Here is a 6,068-nt window from a genome sequence, read left to right on the forward strand (position 1 = left end):
ACCCAACATGGAGCTCAAACTCAAGAGCCTGAGATCAAGGGTCGCATGCTCTACCAACTGAGCCAGCCAGGCACCCCTTTCCTTTTAAATTTTAAAAGAAAGAATACACCATGAGTTCATACTGACATATCCAATTCAAAATTTACTTAACGGGGGCACCTGGGTGGCTCAGTCAGTTAAACATCTCACTCTTGATTTCGGCTCAGGTCATAATCTCAGGGTTGTGAGCTTGAGCTCCATGCCAGGCTCCACTCGGGGCGTGGAGCCTACTTAAGATTCTCTCCCTCTCCCTCTGCCCCTCCCCTCTTCTCTAAAACAAAACAAAACAAACCAAAATTTACTTAATGTAACAAGGAGTCAGGTTCTATTTTTTGTTGTTTGAATGTCGACAGCTTTGGAGCCTCACCAGCTCCTGAACTGCCCCACATCTGGGGGGAGCTGGTGAGAACACCCAAGCCGCTGCCCCCTCCTTGAAAGCAGCCAGCCCCTGCCACCAGCCCCCTCCTGACCTCAGTAAAAACCTAGCCAGCCCCTCTCCCTGCTCTCTGAAGCCAGCTCAGACCTGCCCTGCTCCCTGCAGTGTCCTCAAGTATGTGCATCAGTAACCTTGTCATACCCTCTGAAGGGGGGACATAGCATCTTCTGTCTCTACATACAAACCAAATTTGGGGTGAGAGTACCTCCTGCTTTGGCGGAGTAGCCACAGAACACTTCACTCTTGGGCTTCATATTGGTGTCCTTTTTTTCTTAGACTGAGAAACTTTCTTCTTAGTGATCTTCACAAAATTACTTCTTTGTTTTATCCTACTACAAGATATAAGCTCAGAATAATTGTTCAATATTTTTTTTTAAGATTTTATTTATTTGACAGAGAGAGAGAGACAGCGAGAGAGGGAACACAAGCAGGGGCAGTGGGAGAGGGAGAAGCAGGCTCTCCACTGAGCAGGGAGCCCGATGGGGGGCTCGATCCCAGGACCCTGGGATCATGACCTGAGCCGAAGGCAGACGCTTAACCGACTGAGCCACCCAGGCGCCCCTAATATGGGCAGTCTTGAAAATTAACTGAAAATTTCTCTGTCACAATATTTAATTTGAAATGACATGCTTTTACTCCGCATTTATACCTAAAAGGCCATCAGGGCACTGATTTTATTTTCCATGTATCTCTTCCTCTACCCCGACCCCCACCCCCGTGCTACTCATCCATTGTTAGCAAATCCCTGCTACAGAAAATAGTCTTTTCCTTCAAATTCTCATTTAGCCTTAGTTCTGCATTTAAATTTACGTTTAGTACTCAACACTGAAACTTCTGAAATGTGTCTCAGTCTTTGGTTGTTTGAAGCTTCTCCCCAGTAGTTTCCCCGAGTCAGGCTAAGACACCACAGCCATGCGTCCTTCCATGTCCCAAGCAAAGTCTCTGCATCGAGTCACCTGCTGTTCTGTTTATTTGAGGAACCTAACTTCCTGGTGTGTTTTCACTGTTCTCTAGGAAAGTAATTCTCTCTTTTGTTGCCCTGCAGGTGCATTCCACTGCAATTCCTTTTTCCGTTGCTTCCGTGAGAGGGCTTTGCAGTACTAGGGTTTCGGTGTGAGATTTGGGGTCATCTCTGATGATGGCTGTTTCCTGGAATCCTGGCTCCCCCCGCCCCACCATGTACATCAGCCACACGTAGAACTTCCTCAGACAGCTGGAGAGTTTTATTCTTTACACACATTTATCTAAGGAATCCAACTAGTGGCTTTAAATATTCTTTGGCTTTATGACTGACTTTAACAATTCCACTGACTCTGCAGAGCAAGGATTTATATATTTGTGAAATAAGTCCATAAGGGAAACTCTAGGACATGAATAGAAAATTAGGCAAAAGGCACAAAGAGACTATCGCGCTCCAAAGCCAAAAAGATGAAAAGTTTAAATAGGTAAGGAAAAGTATTTAAACTAACTAGTAATTATGAAATTCAAATTGGACATCTTTGGCTTATCAAGTTAGCAGAGAATTTAAAATGTGAATGCAAAGAGCCGATGGTACGACAGGCATTCTCAAGCATTGATCTGGGTAGATAAATTGTTACAACCTTTTTGAAAAGCATGCAGTTAGATGATATGAAGCAAATATTATTTGATCCAGCAGCTAGATCTCGGGAGATAGAAACTAAGAACATAATCTGTTACATTAAAATAAGGTTTCTGCTCAAGATGTTGATCACAGCATTATTTGTAATAATCAAATGTTAGGAACACAGTTGAAATATGGTTATCAAGGTGATATTCACCAAGAATGAACGAGAAAATGTTTACAAGATAATGATAAGTGAAAGCATAAGAAATAAAATGGTATGTGTATACACAAATATGTTTATTAAGCAAAAGAAATATTACACAGATAAAAACATGATTTTTTTCTGTTTATCTTGGGGTAAATTTTTCTTCCTTCCACATTTGTATATTTTCCAAATATTCTACAATGACAGCATATAGTATTAGCTTCTTAAATAAAAAAAGGTTTTTCAAAATTTCTTTCACGGTTTTCAATGCCATGCTCTGTCCCAGTTCTTTTTCTAACTAAGAGATTAGAGATCAAGCTTCTGGTTCCCCTTTTCTCCAGGTTAGTCAAGTGCGAGTACACGTGGTTGATGTGGAAACCCCCTTTGGCTGGAGCAGGTCTTCACTGGTCTGGGCACATCCAGGATGATTCCTCTCCAGACAGATTCTTCAACTACCTGTTCTGGGAGTGGCTCATCCCCACTGCAAAGCTCACCTCCTCTTCCTGGCACAGGAAGCGTTCGGGGGAGAGAGGAACAGAGCCAGCAGCCCTCAGGCTAGAAGGATCTGGGCACCTTTGAGGACGGAAGAGCTCAGGTGGTTAGGGCACTGAAGTGGATTGGGATCAAGGAGACCAAGGAGGCAGGAGGTCTAAGATCTCATGTGACCTCTAATTTCCTGGCAGGAGTTTGGATTCTATCCCAAAAGCAATTAGCAACCTCTGAAGGGCATTAGCCAGCAAGTCACATGATCTGGGGGCAGTGTGCAACAGCTCACTCTCTGTCTGCGGAGATGGCCCTACAGAGGGTCCAGAGTTGACATCCCAGAGATCAACAGGATTATGTCACATCCCTTTCAGAGTTGGGACTTAGAGAATGGGGAAATGCTGACAGAATTTGAAGGTAGAGAAAGCTGTGGTCCCACAGGTGCTTAGACCTAGCTGGAGCCGACCTCCCAGACAAGCCAGGAAGAAAGGCCCCGGGGGGACCCAGTGTGGGGAGGGGCTCGGAACCCAGGGGAACCACAACCCCTACAGACCACTGGGCCACCCGCCAGTGGAATGCTGGTAAAAGAGCTGGGTAAGAAGCAATTGGGACCTTGCTCAGAGAACCAGATACACCTCGTCTGGGGGCTCTAAGGGAGAGAGTCCAGCTTTAGGGCTGGCCACCTGTTCTGTCTCCCCCCCCCCCACTTTAAGGGCCTCATCTGCCCAGGAGACTGGAAGGCTGGCCTGAGGAGGGGTGACTAAGAGATCTGGAGTGGAAGGGAAGTTGGGAAGCAAGGGGCTCCGGTGATGACTGGCACCACGACCCCTTCCTGCAGCCTCATGGAGGCGGGGGTCATCCGTGGACTTGGAGCATCTGACAAGTGTGGTTCCCAGGTGCCGGGGTGGGACTTAGCCCAGACTGACCACACTTGTGGGGGCGTAGCCTGCCCAGGAGGGGCGCCTGGACATCCCTGCTCCTCGCCTTCCTCCAGCCACCTTCCCTACTGGACGAGGTGTCAGTGATTACAGAATATAATATTTACTGGAACACAGATGACCAAACAATATACATGTTTCAAAGGTGATAAATATTTTCAAACATATGTTCCATTTATTGGAAATACACTCTAATCAGGTGGATGGGCACAGAGTTTAAGGGGATTGTTGAATGGCCCCTTATTGGGTGCCTGGTGCAATTCCCCAAGTAAATTTCAGGCAAGTGAAAGTGGCAAGAGGGCGGCGCAGGACCAGGGAGAAGGGGCCCAGGGTCAGGGGCCCTAGACACACTTTCTTGGCCTGATTGATTTGGACATAAGTGTGAGGACTCTCAGGATCCGGAAATTGATTCCCTGAAAACTCCTCAGGGAGTTTCCTGCCCATCTTGGTGACTGTTGGTTTAACACAGTCCCCATTCTACACTCTATTTGAGACCCCGATGGTGCTGGGAGTGGAGCTTGGGGTCCAGACGCCAAACCTGCAAAAGGGGCATGGGACTCTTCTCACAGGACTGAGGTCTGTGTTTTCAATGAAGTCGTAGGTCCTGGGCCGAGCTTGGAACCCAGCGGAAAGCCCCACTGCTAAAGCAGGATATCCAACAGTTTAAAGAGGGCGGTCCCCCAGGCCAAGATCCACCCCTTCAGCAACAACCCCCCTAAGTCTTTCTGCAACTCCCGCTCTCTGTAGAGAACCAACTCTATGTACTGCAGAGTGTTTGTAAGATTATTGGACAGGAAGTCTAGCACCTCCCAGTTCTAATTGCCCCAGCAAGGTCACAGAGCCGTCCCTGATGACAAGCAGTAATTAGAGCGACAAAAGTAGCATTTTACCGGGTTGTTCCAAGATGCGCTTTCTGCAGTGGTGTAAAGGGGGAGAAAATGGAAACTAATCCCCGTAAAGAAGGTTAATAGCATCCACACATTTAAATTACCTACATCAGCCTTGTCACAGACAATTAGGAGTTGGAGGTCCTATGCATTCACATTTCATCTCTAGGAGCTTTTCCATATGCCTGAAGGTGCTCTATCGCTGAGTTACCACCCAGGAGCAGAAACATTCAAACTTCGTTTGTCAATTCATTTTAAAGCAATGATGAACCCATTTCATATTAACATAAAAACATATTTTTTATGAAATACATCTACTTTTTTTAAATTACTGAGACGAACAGTAGTATTTTGGGGTTTTGCAAACCCAAAATACCTGACATAGTAAGACAGCTGGTTTCTCGCGTCTGCTTCTGCGTTCAGGAAACTCCACCCTCCTGAAAAAACAAGGGTAAAAAAGACAAAGAAGTCTGGTGTTATTACAAACATGGTTTTGACCTCATGGACCCCCTGCAAGGATCTCAGACATCCCCAGGGGTCCCCAGTCCCTGCTGTGAAAAAGGCAGCTCCTGACCAAGGAAAGCCAAGCTCCATAGGTTGTAGAGTGAGCTGGGGGTGGGGGAGGGTGATGTGCAGGCTGGACATCGGCATGTTCTGGCTCTATTCAATTCACACCACGTTTGTCCACAGGAGCCCCCTCACCACCACCACCACCCCACCCCCCCCACCGGTTAGGTGACTCTAGAAAGGAATCCTGTGGTTATTTTAGAAGCCATCCATTTTGTATTGCACAAGCTTTTTTAATTGGAGTTCTTTTTTCTAATGGGAAAACGCTGTAAACCTAAATGCACAGCAATAGTAGTGATTAAGGAAATTATGGTTTCTGAAGGCGAATACTCTGCTGCCATCAAAAAGAAAGTAAAAGGGGAAGATGTACTCAATATTAATATCCACAGAATTAATTAGGCAGAGAACAGGAAGTATAGAACAATGTGCATATTATGATCTTTTTACTGTGTTTTTGAAGGGGACTAATAACATGTATAACTGGGAAAAGACACAAGAAATTGCTCATAATAATTGGTTGTCTTTGAGAAGATATGGGAAGTTTTTAAAATTTTCAAACCTGCCAGCAATGAGTAACATATTGTGTGCAGTTGTGTTTGTCCTTAAAGAAAAGGAGGCAAGAGAGGTTTCCTGGCAGTAACACCATGTTCCATTTCCGCCTTTTTCACTCTGTCCCTGGTGAGAACCCTCTGTCTTCTGCAGGTGCACCGGGCGCCCGCCAGCCCGCACTCCCGGCCCCGCGGGGCCCGCGCCCTCCCCTCTGGCCCCGCCCCCGCCCCACCCTCGCCCCTGCCCATTGGGCTGCCGTCGCGCCGCCGCGTCCAATCGCAGCGCTTAGCGCCAAATTCGAATCGTTGTTTTCATTTGAATCGGGAGGGCGCGGCGGCGGCTTTACGCGCGGAGCAACTAACGCTGGGCACCTCCCGGA

The sequence above is a fragment of the Eumetopias jubatus genome, unplaced genomic scaffold (genome assembly GCF_037043125.1).
Source record: "Eumetopias jubatus isolate StellerSeaLion01/CBP00866 unplaced genomic scaffold, mEumJub1_p1.0 scaffold_17, whole genome shotgun sequence".
Classification (NCBI taxonomy): domain Eukaryota; kingdom Metazoa; phylum Chordata; class Mammalia; order Carnivora; family Otariidae; genus Eumetopias; species Eumetopias jubatus.